We start from the raw sequence: 17,684 nt of genomic DNA on the forward strand, positions 1-17,684 counted from the left end.
CTCTGATACCAATTGTTGCGGAAGCCAAATGTATATAGTGTGAATGAGTCACAACTACTATACCAAAAATTATGACAACCACTAAATAATAAACAAGACAATAAGACAACAATAAAAGAACACCAGAATTTACGAGGTTCGGCCAATTTTGCCTACTTCCTCAGACACAATCAATATTTTATTCCACTCCAAAATTACAAGTGAAATAATACTAAAGAGAGAAGATACAAATGCCTTAAGAAGATAAAAAAGGCAAATGAGAGGTGTGTTTAAATCCTAAACATTTGGCCTCTTTTTATAGGGTGAAATTCTCATTCAAAATTGTCATCCACCGATGTGGGACTTTTGAAAATTTCAACAAATCTCCACCTTGGCAAAATTCCACATCTTCAATTTTCTCTCAATAACAAATTTTGGTTGTGTCTTCATCTTCAATCTTTAGTGTTCAACAATGTTGATCAAATCCAAACAATGTTGAAACTTGACCGCAGTCACTACTTTTGTCAGCATATCAGCAGGGTTCTCCGTAGTATGAATTTTCTTCACCGTGACTCCACCTTCTTCTATGATTTCTCGTACGAAATGATACCGAACATCAATGTGCTTCGTCCTTGCATGATAAACTTGGTTCTTCGCTAATTGAATAGCACTTTGACTATCACAAAAAATTATAATATTTTTTTGTTCAATACAAAGCTCCTTTAGCAACCCCTAAAGCCAAATTGCCTCCTTCACAGCCTTTGTAATAGCCATGTACTCTGCCTCTGTTGTAAACAAAGCAACTGTTGACTGCAAAGTAGACTTCCAACTAACTGGTGCCTTTGCAAAAGTAAACACATAACCAGTAGTTGACCTTCATTTGTCCAGATCACCCGCAAAATCTGAGTCACAATATCCAACTACAGACCAATTGCCTTCCTGCTCAAAAACTAACCCAACATCTACAGTACTATGAATATACCGTAGAATCCATTTCACAGCTTGCCAATGCTCCTTTCCTGGATTATGCATATATCTGCTAATAACTCCAACGGCTTGTGAAATGTCAGGTCTCGTACAAACCATTGCATACATCAAGCTACCAACAGCATTTGCGTATGGTACCCTTGACATATACTCATGTTCAGTTTCATCCTTTGGCGACATAGTAGTACTTAGCTTAAAATGGGGAGCAAGTGGCGTACTAATTGGCTTAGTCTTCTTATCTATGCCAAAACGCTGTAGTACTCTCTTCAAATATTCTTTCTGAGATAAACAGAGTTTCTTTGAACGTCTATCTCTTATTATCTCCATGCCAAGAATTTTCTTTGCCTCACCCAGATCCTTCATCTCGAACTCCTCCTTCAGTTGAATCTTCAACTTATCAATTTCTTTCGAATTCTTGGAAGTTATCAACATATCATCAACATATAGGAGAAGATATATAAAGGAACCATCATTAAGTTTGCGCAAATACACACAATGATCGTATTTGCTTCTCTTGTACCCTTGCCGCAACATAAACTTGTCAAATTGCTTGTACCATTGTCTAGAAGATTGTTTCAATCCGCACAACGATTTTTAAAGTTTGCATACCATATTTTCTTTTCCAGCAACTTTGAATCCTTCTGGCTGATTCATGTAGATTTTCTCCTCCAAGTTTCCATGTAAAAACGCAGTTTTTACATCCATCTGAACTAGTTCCAAATCCAACTGTGCTACCAAATCCAACATAATTCTAATGGAGGAATGTTTTACAACTGGAGAAAATACTTCATTGTAATCAATTCCCTCCTTTTGAGCATATCCTTTGGCCACCAATCTTGCTTTGTAGCGAACATCTTCTTGGTTAGGAAATCCTTCTTTCTTTGCAAATACCCATTTGCACCCAATTGCTTTCTTTCCCTTCGGGAGATTGGCCAATTTCCATGTATGATTCTGATGAAGGGACTGCATTTCTTCATTCATGGCAATCCTCCACTTATCTTCTTCTGAACTTTGGATTGCGTCTTTATAAGTGGTAGGAACACCATCAGCTACAATTGAGGTTGCACAAGCAACCGTCTCTATGAGACGAACAGGTTTCGTTATTGTCCTTTTTGGCCTGCTGGTTGCTATTGATTCAAGTTGTTGTCGAGGTTCCTGAGTTGGAATCTCCCTCTCTACTGGCTCTTCTTCCAGAGGGTAATCTTCATGAGTTTCCTCCTCTGCTTCTTGTGTAGGAAAAATAAATTTTCCCTTAAACTCCACCTGCTTTGATGCACCACCAGTTTGTTTGACATCTTCAACTGTCACCTTATCTGTTATGGCAGATTCATCAAAGGTAACATCTCTGCTGAATATAATATTCCTTGTCTCTGGACACCATAAGCGGTATCCTTTGACTCCAGAAGTAATCCCCATAAATATAGCCTTCTTTGCTCTCGGATCCAATTTTGACTCTTTCACATGATAGTATGCAATTGAGCCAAACACGTGCAAAGAGTCATAATCTACAGCAGGTTTTCCATACCATTTTTCAAATGGTGTCTTGCCATCAATAGCAGCAGATGGTAGACGATTAATGAGGTGGCATGCATATGTAATTGCCTCAGCCCAAAATTCTTTGCCCAAGCCAGCATTGGACAACATACACCGTACCTTCTCCAGTAAAGTCCGGTTCATACGTTCTGCCACTCCATTCTGTTATGGTGTATGTTTGACAGTGAAGTGTCAGACGATGCCATCATTTTCATAGACCTTATTGAAATGATCATTTTTGTATTCACCTCCATTGTCTATGCGAATACACTTGATCCTCCTGCCTGTTTGATTCTCCACCATCGTCTTCCATTTGAGAAAAATTCCCAACACTTCATCTTTCCTCTTCATTGTATACACCCACACTCTTCGGGAAAAATCATCAACAAAGGTTACAAAATAGTGCTTCCCACCTAATAAAGGTGTTTTGGAAGAACCCCAAACATCAGAGTGTACATAATCCAAAATGCCTTTAGTATTATGGATCGCTGTACCAAATTTAACCCTTGTCTGTTTCCCTTTGACACAATGCTCGCAAAACTCCAAGTTGAAAGTCTTTACGCCTTTTAACAATCCTTGATTAGATAGAGCTTTCAAGGATTTCCCTCCAGCATGTCCCAAGCGCATGTGCCATAGCCTGGTTGCTTCTGCCTCTTTGTCATCACTGGATGTCACTGTTGCTGTCCCAATAACTGTGCTACCACGATAGCAGTACATGTTATTGTTCTTCCGATTGGCCTTCATTACCACTAGTGCACCGGAGCATATTCTCATCACTCCATTTTCTGCAATGATTTTGAACCCTTTTGATTCTAGGGCTCCCACAGAGATGAGATTCTTCTTCAAACCCGGTACATATCGAACATCTGTTAATGTTCTGATCATTCCATCATGGCTCCTTAATCTTATTGAACCAATGCCATATGAGGTAAGAGGGCTGTTATCCGCTGTGTGGATGACTCCATATTCTCCTTCTTGAAAATTCACGAACCAGTCCTTGTTGGGACACATATGGTAGCTACAAGCCGAGTCCATCAACCATATGTCTGATGATGTTGATAACTCTGTTGTAACTAATGAGAAGTCTGAATCATCACAATCAGCTACATTTGAATCCATAATGGCCTTTCCATTGTTATGTCTGGCCTTATTCTTCAACTTCGGACAGTCTTTCTTCCAGTGCCCCTTTTCTCGACAAAAGGCACATTCATCTTTGCTGGGTCTAGATCTCGACTTGGATCTTCCCTTCTTAGTCCTCGTTTGATTTTGAGGACGACCCCTCACAATTAGTGCTTCTCCTTCTCCGCCCTTCTGTTTTTCTCCCTTTCTTTGTTCATAGCTGTACAAAGCCGAATAAACTTCTCTGAGAGAAATTTTGTCATTTTCATGGAGTAGAGTAGTTTCAAGGTGCTCGTACTCATTAGGAAGTAACCCTAACAACATCAAGGCCAAGTCACCATCATCAAAAGTTGCATCCATATTTTGCAAATCTGTGACCAACTTATTAAAACTGGTGATATGTTCATTTATTGTGGTACCAGGAACATAGGTGAAGTGAAACAGTCTCTTCTTCATGTACAATTTATTTTGACTGTTTTTCTTCAAAAATTTATCCTCCAGTCCTTTCCATAATTTACTTGCAGAATTTTTCTTTGTGTATGGATATTTCTGCTCTCTAACAAAGTAGGATCGAATGGTACCGCAAACAACACGATTGATAATTTTCCAATCTTCTTCTCCAATAACATCTGGCTTCTTTTCTTCAATGGCAAGATCTAGCCCTTCTTGAAAAAGAACATCTAGAACCTCGCCTTGCCACATCCCAAAATGTCCTGACCCGTCAAAAATTTCTACCACAAATTTCGCATTTGACACAATTCTTGTCATAAGCGAAGATGCCAACGATGACGTATTATTGATACTTGATGTAGATTCTTCTTGTTTATTGTCTTCCATTTTGACACAAAAATTATTTAGTAGCTGACGACACAAATCAAAATTATTTCCTTTCTGGTGTGGAAGATCAGACTAAGCTGCAACCACAGAGCATACTCAGACAGAACCTTGACTCAGTTACCAAGATAGATCTTTTCTGATGTGGAAGATCAGACTATGCTGCAACCACAGAGCATACTTAGATAGTTACTTGGCTCTGATACCAATTGTTGCGGAAGCCAAATATATATAGTGTGAATGAGTCACAACTACTATACCAAAAATTATGACAACCACTAAATAATAAACAAGACAATAAGACAACAATAAAAGAACACCAGAATTTACGAGGTTCGGCCAATTTTGCCTACTTCCTCGGACACAATTAATATTTTATTCCACTCCAAAATTACAAGTGAAATAATACTAAAGAGAGAAGATACAAATTCCTTAAGAAGATAAAAAAGGCAAATGAGAAGTGTGTTTAAATCCTAAACATTTGGCCTCCTTTTATAGGGTGAAATTCCCATTCAAAATTGTCACCCACCGATGTGGGACTTTTTACAATTTTAACAGTTTTGATAGCTTATGTAGATAATTGTAATATGAGCTTCAATCCACTTTAGAGCCTTAGCCTGCCTCTAAGAATTTGCCCCTGGGAAAAGATGTTAAAACACATTAGGAGGTATTATCAATTTCTCATACTCTGCCATGTATGAACTTACATATTGACAGAACATAATTGAAAAAGGTTTTCCCATTTACTTGATACTTCCTTGTTGAAACAATTGGTCCCACCACCTGAAACATAATTTTTGAAATCCCTTGGAACCTTAAAGAAGATAGATACGGTTCAAAATCAAAATCAGACATTCAAAAATAATATTTCCACATATAAAATAATTCAGAAATAAAAAAAACACTTAAAGTGATCTGTGCATCAAGCTAGACCTACGAAAGTTTTACAGTCACAAAATATTGTGATAACAAATGAATATAATATGCACCAAAATTGAGATAGCAAATACACCAAAAGGAAATTGCAGAAGCAAACTCACAAAACTCAGGAAAAGAAGCCAAAGAAGATATACAAAATATGCCGATAGACGCAAATCAGATACTCAAAAAAATTTCCAGCAGAAGCAAAGAGAGCAAAATAATAAAAATGGACCCAAGAGAGATAGCAAGAAAGCGATGAACCAGAGAAAGCAACTAAGTTGCAATATTAGGTAAAGGTAATATATTGTCTCTGTTGGATGGTGGACGAGCATGAGCTCACAAGGGTTTACTAATTTTGTGGTAGTTGTAACTAGAGTCATGTCGTTGGAAGATGTCGATGTGGAATTACACAGGTTTTCTATCTCTTGTGAGCAGGTTAGCAGTTCTGTGATTTTTGATGTAGTTCCTACGTACTGTGATGCGAGCTTGGATCGCTTGAAGAAGATGGTACGACTGTCAGAAGGTCGAATGTGTGATGGTGGCTGATAATTCTGAATGTTTTATGAAAATTTTAACAAGAGATTGGAGAAATTTGGCAGGTTAACGGTGCGAGATCATGGTAACTGAGAATGAGGAGTTATTCTGGGTTCTGAATTTATGTGATTATAACTTAAAGCTAAGTGGGGGAGCCCACCGCCTACGATTGGGTCACGTGGCCGTGTGCCTTGGCAGTATCGAGTTATCGGTATGTTTATAGATTAGTTACGACTAATGAAAGAAAATAGCAAGAGTAATTCGAGCAAAGGACTTGATGAATGTGTGCTACATTTCGCCTTATTGATTCAAATGCAGATTTTGGAATGACTCAGAATTTATGCTTCTTGTGGATGTGATGTACAAGGAAAAGAATTCATCTGGTTGCTTCTTTAGGAGTGTTCATGTGCTAGCGGAACACTAGAGTTTGGTTATATTCGGGACCATGTTAGAGTGGGTGACTCTCAATAATGGTCCTAGTGAGTTCAAGAATTAAAGTGCGGTGTCTATGAATTTTGAGTCCGTTATGTTATTAAGTATTGAGTTTTTGCAGCGGATTATGAAAGGGACTTGGAGTGTTTCTATGTTAGCATCGAGGTCTGCGGTGCGATGTTAGAGAGATAGAAGGAAACAACTTCGGATTCGTAGAAGATCTTTCAGAATGGGTGTATCAGTTGGAGATACTATTGAGTACATGAGGAGGGTATTGAGATGATGTGGTCTCGTGATTTGGGTCACTCGGGATGAGTGTTGTTTGAGGTCTGTTATATGTTTGAATAGAACTATTATTTCAAAGGCAATTCAAGAGTAAATTGGAAGAAGTTGAGTCAGTTAGTAATGGTTTGAATCAGCATGGCTGTGAAAATGATCAGTTCCTTCGGTGTGTTAAGCTATACAGGTGATTCGTGGTTGTACGTGTGGCCTTGACAACTACCGTAATTTGATTTGTTTGGAGGTATTTGATTCTGATGGCCTTGTTATGTGTAAAATGGATCCCGGAAGAGTTATGGCAGTTTAGACTATGACTTGAGGTTTGTATTTTCTACGGTTATGGGAATTCGGTTGCGTATTGCAATTGTTCTTCAAAAATGAGTTGAGTGAAAGGGTTCTAGCCGATGAAGTGTTTATTCTATTAGTGGTTCAGGGGTTATGATGAAATTCGTGTACTCTTGCATAGCAGCATGATAGGTGCAGTGAGTGGTATGAAAATTGGAAGTTGAGGATCAAGGTTACGGTTCGGTGTTGATAAGAATATCACGAGCTCGGAGGAGCGGGGAGGATTGTTGATACCCAATTTTGCCCTCATGTTTTCTATATGCTTTTAAAATATCATTCTTGCATCATAACCAATATTTCCTATAATTTTCCATAATGTTTTGAAGCTTTAAAATTGATTTTCTTGCATTTAAATTACTTGAATATGTATTGATTACCCTTTAAATTATTTTGTGGTGACTTAATCATCCGAATTTAGTATTTGCATCCACATAGATGTCTCATAATATTTTATTTTGTTTTTTTATAATTATATTTATATTTTAAAGCTATTATATATAATTTTGTAATAATAGCCTATATTCTACACATAATTGTATTTATTATATTGTTTATATCAAAATAGCTTTTCTTATATTTTTATAATGTTAAGTTGTTATTTTACTGTACGAATAATATTTTTATTATTTATTAATCATTTTATAATTTATTCTCAATGCATTTCATGTATTTAAATTGTAGACCAATTTTGAGCCAATTTTCGGATTAAATTAATGGCCCAAACACCCCAAACTTTAGCCCAATCTGCCCTGGCCCAATCCAAATGACCCTGTGACCAACCCGGTCACAACCCGTTGCATTTGACCTGCCCCGTTTCTTAACCAATCCTGATCGGTGATCTTCAATGATCAACGGCCCATAATAAATCTCCATCTTTCCTTATATCCCCACAACCAAACTTTAGAGACCATTCTCCCAAACCGACCGCCTTTGCATTCTCTCATCTCTAAACCCGAACCGTCTCTTCCCAAATCCCCTCAAAACCCGACTAAATCTGAAATTCTTTCACGATTTGCTTACCTTATTTGCAATATCTCGTTATCATTCATACACTCGTGGTGTTACTTAGTACTTGCCCGATTTTTGGCAAGTATTACCTCTTCGAATCAATTGCGACCATCCTCAACCTACAAGATTCAGACGAAAATCCGAATGTATACGCTCTCAACAGGGTCGTATGGGTCTGATTCACCGAAATTCTTGGCTAATTTTGACCATTTGTCAAACAAGGGTTTGTCCGATTTTTTACCGATTTTGATTCGAAATAGGCTATGCATGTGACTTTCCTTTGTTCCTGCTTAAACTTGATTGATTTTCTTTCCTTATTTGTGTTTGATTAATTATTTTTCATGTTTGCTTGTTCGATTTCTACCACTATATAACCCCTCCCCAATTTTCCCTTTAGAGACCGGAATGACCTTAATAACAATTCCCTCACTCTCACTTATTCTATACTATTCTGAAATTGAGCTCTTGGTCGACTGAAATCTAAGGCCACCGGATTCTGTTCACCTTCCTCAAGTGCAAGCACTACTCGGGATCTATTTCGAGGCTCCTGTGAACTTTGAAGCACTGGGGAGTTGGGGTTCTACTGGTCTTCGGTAATCATAGCTATTCTTGAGATTTTTGAGTTCTTCATCATCTATTTAGTTTGTTTGCAACTGGTTAGTACCCTACACTCTCGTAATTTTATTACTTTCTGATTGTGCGTATTTCTCTAGGTGTTTTATATCATGCTATCTCAAATCTGCTCTAATTATGACTTTTACTAAGTGATACATGATGTTACTAGGCTTGCAACTAAACTTGATTAATGTTCATCGAATGTTGTTTAGATTTATGGGAAGCTATATCTGCCTAAAAGTGTTTTTCTTCTTGTTGAATCTCTTACCCATCACCTATTGTCCCGTTGCAACTATGGGATGACATTACATGAATACTTAGCCTAGCATGCTTTTTCTTGACTTTATTGGCCTCAATGCTTGCCTATTATAGATAACCGTGGTGTTTGAATGTTTGTCTCCATGTTTAAGCTTAATTGACTATTCAAGCTATTGTTGTTTTGATTGGGACTCTTCTGGGAAATCAATACATGCCTAGGACCTATGCCAAATCTTCTATGTATACCTGTTATTCCCTGAAACCAACTTGTGATCATATGAACTCCATGTGCTAATGTTGTTGCAATGCCAAAACAGATTCATTTTTTTCTTTGATGATTTGTGCTCACTTATTGTTTGAGACTCCTAGGATGAATTTCAATCCTTGTCTTGTTTACTCTTCTTTATACGATGTCTGCTTACTTGACCTGCCTGAAAATCAGCCTTCTCTCATCTGAATGCTCACTTATTGATAAACTGAGTTTCTTTGCATGTCCCATATGTTAAGCTCTGCAAATTAGCTACTCTCATTAGGTTCTTGTGTTGAAGTTTTCATGTTAAGTCTACATTTCATTAATCTCGCCCATGACATTGTAAGAATTCCATGTTCAAACCCCTTCTTAAGGCACCTTAGGATGGTTTTGACCAAGCTTTTTTCTAGAACTTTATTTGAAATAGCCTTGTTGCTCTTAAACTCTGTTTCTAGAGTTACAACCACAAACTTTGCCGCATATTTGTTTATATAACCCTATCTATAAGTCTTGGTTAGAGGTGTTTGTTGGTCACAACTTAATGACTGAGTGTTTTAATTTTCATTGTTGTTCAATTAACTATGTGTGTAGTGTCATCTGTATAGCCAAGCTTAGCATACTTTGGGTAAGAAATTATTCGTCTGGGCCTGGTATGTTGGGCCTGCTTTGGTATTAGAAGTCTGAAGAACACTGTTTGCACTTGGAGTCTAGGCCTGCAGTCCGCATGGAATTTTAAACCTATCATGAAGGCCCAATTGATACGTGGTTATTGCGTATTCATATTTGTGCCTGTAATTATTCAATAGGGCATGCAATAATTTGTAACAAACGATGGGGAGATTAGTAAAAGGGACTGGGTTACTCTAATATTTGCATGAATGGGTAGAAAATATGCCTATAGGATCTATGTGTTCTATTTTCCATTACGTCCAGCATTCCCTATTTGTGCACACTAATAGGAACCATGTCTATATGAATCGCACACACTGCACCTAACATGTCTAATACTCGTACACTATCTCAAGCATGTTAGTAATCGCTATACTTGATTTCATGTCTACCACTGTGCACTCTTAGACATCATGCCTATAGGAATTAAATGCCTTGATTAATTATTAGATAGCATGCCTATAGGATCTGATATACATGTCTTCAATACTTTGCTCATCTAAATAGCATGACCATAGGATTTTACTTTATTAATAAACTACTTTCTGTTGTTCTCATTACATTGCCCCGCCTAGATGACATGTCTATAGGGATAAAGTTCTATAAAAGCTAGGTTCAATTTTCAAATCATTATAAATCTTGTCTATAGGATATTATCACTCGTCTAGAAAGCATGTCTATAAATAAGCATCGTTAATTCTGAGCTTTAAAATAGTTTTACTGTCTCATTGTGTGAACAGTTTAGAGATCATGCATATAGGAGTTTTTAAATGCCTGTAATCTACGAATTCATTAGTCAGAAACAACAATGTTATTTGCATAATACTGGAATTCATAATCACCAAGAAACCATGCCTATAGGACTCTAAGTCTCGATTCTGAAACTATGTACTGCCTAAACTGCCTGCGTGCATTTGTTGTTTATGCGTGAAGGCTAACTTGGACCTTTAATTGTCTTTATGTTAAATCCTATCTTTTTTGAATGTCGCTTAGTTTTATCATTTTGAGCAACCTAGGTGAAGTCTAGAACCATCCAAACAGTAGGTCCAAAGCCTCCTGGACTATATGTATGTGACGGGTAGTGCACGCAAAGGATACAATTTAGAATTGAATTAGAGCGTCTTTAAGTAACAACTTCAATATCGTAATTGGGTAGCAGGAGATGATAGTTTGTGTCCGCTGAATAATATGTGCAACCCCTACCTTAAGGGAGTTGCGAAGTATTATTTATGTTGCACGGGGTGATCCTTTAAGCTAAAAAACTTAGGACCCCCCCCCCCCCTTTCTTTATATACTGGCTATTTACACTTAGTCATGTGTTATAGTAAGACTCGTCGACTTCTATATCATTAAGATTCGTACCGATTCTCATGTGTTATAGTAAGACTCTTCGACTTCTATATTTCTCTTTTTCTATTTGATCACCTAGCCTAATAACATAATCCACATGGTTTAAAGTTCGGTCGGGCCCACAGTTGTGGACTTCAAAGAATGCCTAACACGTTCTCTTCGAAGTAACTTGAGCCCTTACCCGATTTTTGGTTACACGGACTAGTCAAACAGATTTATTCGCAAATAGGTGCTCTAATGCTCCTTAAACAATCGTTAGGTGTAGACTCTTCTCTTTTAATACCTTCCTTAAAAGAGTTATCACACGTTGAAACCCGCTTTCACGAGAAAACGGGACATGACAACATGGCGACTCTGTTGGGGAAACACTTAGGCTCTTACCATGACGAACTTGATTTATGTGGATTATTTTCCTTGTTTGTTTTAAACTGCTATGACACGCACATCCCTTTCCTTATTCACCATGTTTGTTTTAAATTGTTATGACATGCACATCCCTTTCCTTATTCACCTTTATTTGTGTTAAACTGCTATGACATGAACATCCCTTCCCTTAGTTTCCTTTATTTGCTATGACATGTATGACCTCTCTCGATCTCTTTCATCTTTCCTAAGACTACTATATTATGACTCTCCCATCCCTATTTCCCTACCTGCTTCATTACATTCTCGCACGTTTTCATGAGCTAAACTGCCTTCTCTCTTTTGTCTTTCTTTTCTTTCCTCTTCTTTTCATGTTCACCTTTGCTATGTTATTTACTGCTTTTACATACTTTTATCATGCAAATACTTAGCAATGTGTTATTATTCCTGCATAAAGCATGCTCCATATCATACTCCACTCGTGCCAATTATCAATATAACGGCACTTGATGAGTGTCCGTGATTTCCTGAAATTGCCCTTTTTAAATCGGAAAGGCTTATTTGCGGCAGACTAGTCGATCAGTGGTTTAGTCGACAGTCCCGTGCCTTCCCTTTCAAGTTGTCCACTTGGGAGTACCAGTCTAGACCATTTTAGAAACTCCACTCCAATTTTAAATGTACATGCATCATGCTAAACCTAGTACGAGTTGAAGCGTTATTGACGTAACAACCCGCTTAGAAAAACCTTGTCCAAAGTCCGATGGGATTTCCATAATCCCAAAGGACACTATCATGTTATGTGCATTACTTGGAGAAAATGTGCCAACATGTTATTCATTATTGCATAAGTAGCCGAATCTGGAGGGGGGGGAAAGGATTAACTTTATTTGTTTGCAGAAATGAAGCACGAAATCCCCAAGTTTGGTATGGTCCAGAACATCCCGCCTTTGCTACTTGACTGGTGAAAAGATCTCGTGTCTTGTTATAAGAATCATGTGAGGAGAGTACTTGGTGACCTGTCATCTTTGCTGAACATTCAACCAAATAAGGAATTGATCGAGGCCACTACCATATTCTGGGATGAGAAACGAGTTGTTTTCCGATTTGGAAATATAGAAATGACTCCTCTCCTAGAAGAAATATGGGGTTCGCCAAGTTACCATGGGATAGTCCAGGACTGCTAGTACTAGAGAATCATACTCCCCGTGGTTTTCTGAAAATGTTGGGTTTTAAGAAGAATGATGAACTGCTTTGTCTAAAGAAATCATACATCCCTTTTGAGTTTCTTTACTAGCATCATGGGCATATAAAGTCATATTGCCTTCATCATGATGAACTAGCCATTACTTCTTTGGGATGGGTGCATCGTCGGGTTTATGTTTTCATTGTCTGCTTCCTGGGGTTGTTGATCTTTCCGATGAAAGGAGAAAGAATTCATACTCGCTTAGCCATGGTCGCCAGGACCTTAATGGATGGTATCAAAGGACAAACTTATACTATCATTCCAATAATATTAGCTGAGATGTACCGTGCTCTAGATCGGTGCAAGTGTGGGTTTGGGCACTTTGAGGGTTGCAATCTATTGCTATAAGTCTGGCTGTTGAAACACTTTCAGAGGGGTGAGTATCGTCAACAGCTTCTGCGAAGGCCACTAAATTACCACATAGCCAACCATCACCCAAAGAAAATGATGTTTATTCCAGACAAGTTTGCAAAGCCTAGAAATGTTGTAAGTTGGGTGCATTTCTTCAGCAATTTGACAGACGAGCAAGTGCATTGGATGTCAGAATGATTTCCTAGTAGTGAGTTCATCATCAGATCAAAAGAAACTACTCATTTGGTACTGATCGGGCTGCGAGGCATCTACCCATACGCTCCTATACGGGTAATGAGACAAGCTGGAAGAAAACAAGTCATACCCCGGGTTTCCAACATGGTCCACTACAAGGCAGATTTCAAGGGAGATGTCATCTCATTCAAGTTCGAAGCGCAACACATGTGGAACCAAAAGATCATTATGGAAGGAGAAACTATTAAGCCAGACAGGTATCACACCGGTCATATGTACTACTATCTATCATGGCTAGAAGACGACGTAGCTGGGGACGTCAAACCAGGGGTCAATCTGAAGGATATGATCATAGACAAATTGGCTAAAGCACAGATGAAGTATAAGATGCTATGCAAAAGGCTATTCGAGTCTGAAGCTAAACATTTGGAGCAGCACAAAGTGAACATGAAGGCGATAAGGGAATGGAAGGAGATTTCCACTAAGTCAATGAAAAGATTGGAATACCTGGAACAGCGACTGATGGAGGTAGAAGAGAAGATGAGAAAGAGACTTTTGGATTGTCAAGGCATGGACGATGATGAAGGAGGAAAGCTGGTAAAAGCTTACTTATTGCTAGATATGCGCGATCTGGAAAACATGATTGATGGGGCCAAAAGAGCCAAGCATGGAGAATGTCCTTCAGGGACCAAGTAGATTAGAAGATGATGTTCTTTATGTAGCACCCCGGAAAATATTTGAAGTACTTAAGTGTTGATAAGAAAGTTGATGTGTGCTAATTGTATTATTTTGTGTGCAGATGATGACTATTAATATGATGAATATAAATTGGATATGATAATAAGTTTACGAGGCATATTATAAGTTATGTGGGGTCTAAGGAGAGCCCTAAGTCTAAATCAAGTTAGAAATTACATAATAGACTAAAGTTCCAAATGAGGATGCACAAAACCAAACTTTGGACGAGAGGTCTACATATATATATTGCGTTGTGTGATGGACAACCTATAAAATGAAAGATCTTTGGGTCTAGTTTCTAACTCTTCAAACCGTTCGTCATTTGGAGACTCCTACAAGGAGTTATGACCAAATTCCCAAAAGTTGGAAAAATGTGATTCTGCGGTCAATTTCGCGACTGCATGATCATTCCGCGAACCACATAAGTAGTCTGCGAACCGCATAATGGTCGCAGACCTGACCAGTCTAGCCCAATTTTGGGCATCAGTTTTGCGGTCCATTTTGCGGACCACATACCCGTTGTGCGGTCCATTCTGCAACCGTAGACCTGAGTTCGGAGGGTCCATTTTTCTATTTTTATAACCTGACCCCATTTTGATAAATAGCCTTTGTGACTCATTTTGAAGGCAAAAATATGACATTTTAGAGAGAAGTGAGATTGTTCTAGAGAGAGGGGAAGAAGCTCAAGGGCTTTGTTCATCAAGATCTTGTCCAAGTTTTGAAATCCAACAAGGAAATCTCATAAGATCTTCACTCAAAAGGTAAGGATCTAACCCCTAGTCTTCAATTTCAAGTTTGGAGTAAAAGATGAGTGATTGGAGTATGATTATTGGGTGTAAGAGTATTATTTATACATACATATACCAATAAGGTTTGTGGAAAGATTTTTGAGCTCAAATGGGTAAAGATTGGGTTGTGGAGTGAAGGAAATCTTGTGGAAGAACCTTTAATCAAATTTGCACATCTAGTGTTTGATAAAATGCTCAAACGAGATGAGACCATGAATATCTTCCTTATTTGTGCTCAATTTTGTTATGTCTCAAAATAGATTGAAGTTGCTAGCATTTCCGGAGCATTGTAGTAATTTAAGGAAAGCTCAAAGTGAGGTATGTTGGCTAAACTACTCTTTTAGAAATGAATGCATTATGTTCCCGTAAGCTTCAAGTATTGTTGGCTCAAGTTCCTAATTCCCATGTTCCGAGTTGTTCCTAATAAATTTGATTATCCCGAGTAAGCAAAGTGTCGAAAGATGTATGTATTCAAAATGTGTTCCAATTACTCCTATCATATTATGTTGTCCTTCGGGAATGTGTCCAAGAATGATATATGTTATGGCTTTGAGTCGTGTTCCAAATGAAAGCTAGTATGCCAAATTGTGGGAGGAAAATTCGATATGCTTAAGAATCTCAATTGCTCATATGTATACCTAAAGTCTTGATTCCAAATGTCTTATTGTTGATAATCTATAAAGATGCTCGAAAGTGAAAGAAGTGAGTTGAAGATATAAAGTGTGGCCATTGAGCCAAGAATGAAAGTTATACTTGTGGCTAGTGGTGCCAATAAAATGATATGATGCGAGAAAGATTATGAAATGAGCCTTGATTCAACTATTCCAAAATTACTTCAAAATTAGATTTTCCTAAAAGCTTATGTCCTCAAGTCATGTTCCAATGTGGCTGTTTTAACTAATGCTATGCTTTGTGAGTATTTTCAATGTGTTTTGCGTTCTTACATATTTGTGGGTGGAAATTTTGTATTGCCCTTTTTGGGGAAAAGTATTTCAAGAATAAATGGTGTGTTACTTGTTTATGATTTTAACTTGCGCATCGATTACTAATCGTTTTACTCTATTTCTTGGAAAGAAATCTATTGTGCTTAAATTCTTCATTTCTAATGAATTCAAAGTTGTGATTTTCGGAATATTATATATGTTCATATTTATGATGACGGTCCATGAAAAGAATGAAATAAAAGTGTGGAATATGAAATACGGTTATTGTGCCATGAATGAAGAATCATATGTATGGCCAAGAGAGCCAGTGAAATAACGATGTTGTAAGTGGTTGAAAGTACCAATGAGGCTATATACGGTAAGAAAATTTATGAGGTAAATACATTTTTATTGTTGTTTCCTTTGTATGCAAATCAAAAATATTTTTGGGAGTATCGATAGTCATCGAGGAAGGGTAGGTTGAAATAACCTAACCCCGAGACTACATGTGTCAGTGTAGTAGTGGATTGTGATTATTCCCCTTATTTGGGATGAGATTAATGTGATAAACTTATTCCCCTTAATTGGGAGGAGATGATTGATAGAAAAGGATTATGTCGATCCACACGGCATTCTGGTGAGATGGCCTAGCCGATCGGGTCGTGATCAGATACTATGCTGCACACATGGTGGTGATTGTGCTGGAAATTATAATTAAAATTGTGATTGTGGTTGATGTCTCGGATGAGACGGCCTAGCCGATCGGGTCGTGATTGGACTCCGTGCTAAAAGTACAGCAGTATTGGTGTTGTGAACAATGGTATATCGGTGCTAAAGATCTATCAACCAAACAAATATATAATATTATCTTCGTATCTTGAAAATTACTATGTTTTAATTTGGCTTTCGGATATCATTGATTGTTGATTGTGGTTTCCATGGATTTCCCTTTCTTACATTGGCATTCTATTTTGAAAGAGGACAGTTAACTTTACATACTAGTACTATTCCATATGTACTAACATCCATTTTTCCTGGGGCGCTGCATCTTCAATGGATGCAGGTGGTTCATCAGCAGGAAGCATTGGTCCTCGTTAGCAGTCACTCTATATTCAGTAGGTTTTGGTGAGCCCTACTCTATTTCGGGCCTGATGTCATTTGAATTGTACATTGTGTTTTAAGATATAGTCGGGGCCTTGTTGCCGGCATTTTCATGTTACTCTTCTGTTGTACTTGATGCTCCGTAGACAGGTTGTGGGTGGTGTTTCATGTGGGGAATTGAAATAGAAATATTAGTATTTAGCAAACATGTTTTTCATTATATCTATAAACTTGTAATATTTTGGAAATTATGAGTGAAGCTGCTAATGGAAATAAAATGGGAGTTGTTAATAAAATCTTTTCAGTGTTTGATTAATGGAGTGCATCTCCTCTTTATTCATGGATGAGTTTGGGTAGAAGGAAATCTAACAGGCTTGCTCGGCCAGGTTCACTCGGTTGAGCGTCGATCACTCTCCCCGAGTTCGAGGCGTGACACTTTACTGCTTTCTAGCTTAGATTAGATTTTGATGTAATAAGGCTAAATGCCATTAATAACTTTATTATATTACTGACGATTTAGTAAAAGATTATTTTGGCTCACTTTCGCATTAGTGAAATGAAGCAAATGTTGGCACCAGTTTTTTCCAAGTCTATGTGTCGCTTAGTCCTACCTCAGGCACAATGAGGTCCCCAAATTAGGACGAAAATTATTACATGACTTTGTGAAACATGTTTAAATATTGCGAACACTCTTTTATTCCACCTTACTAACTTGGTTACCTTTTGCTTTTTATTTCTTTCTGATTACTCCCATTCCCAAAGGTTGGTCCGTGCATACTGACACCGTCAGCATACCACACTAGATCTAGAGGTCCTCCACCTAGCGACCTGAAAAAAAAAAGCAAGGGCAAAGGTAAAATGGATGATTT

Source organism: Nicotiana tomentosiformis, chromosome 2, assembly GCF_000390325.3.
Source record: "Nicotiana tomentosiformis chromosome 2, ASM39032v3, whole genome shotgun sequence".
Classification (NCBI taxonomy): domain Eukaryota; kingdom Viridiplantae; phylum Streptophyta; class Magnoliopsida; order Solanales; family Solanaceae; genus Nicotiana; species Nicotiana tomentosiformis.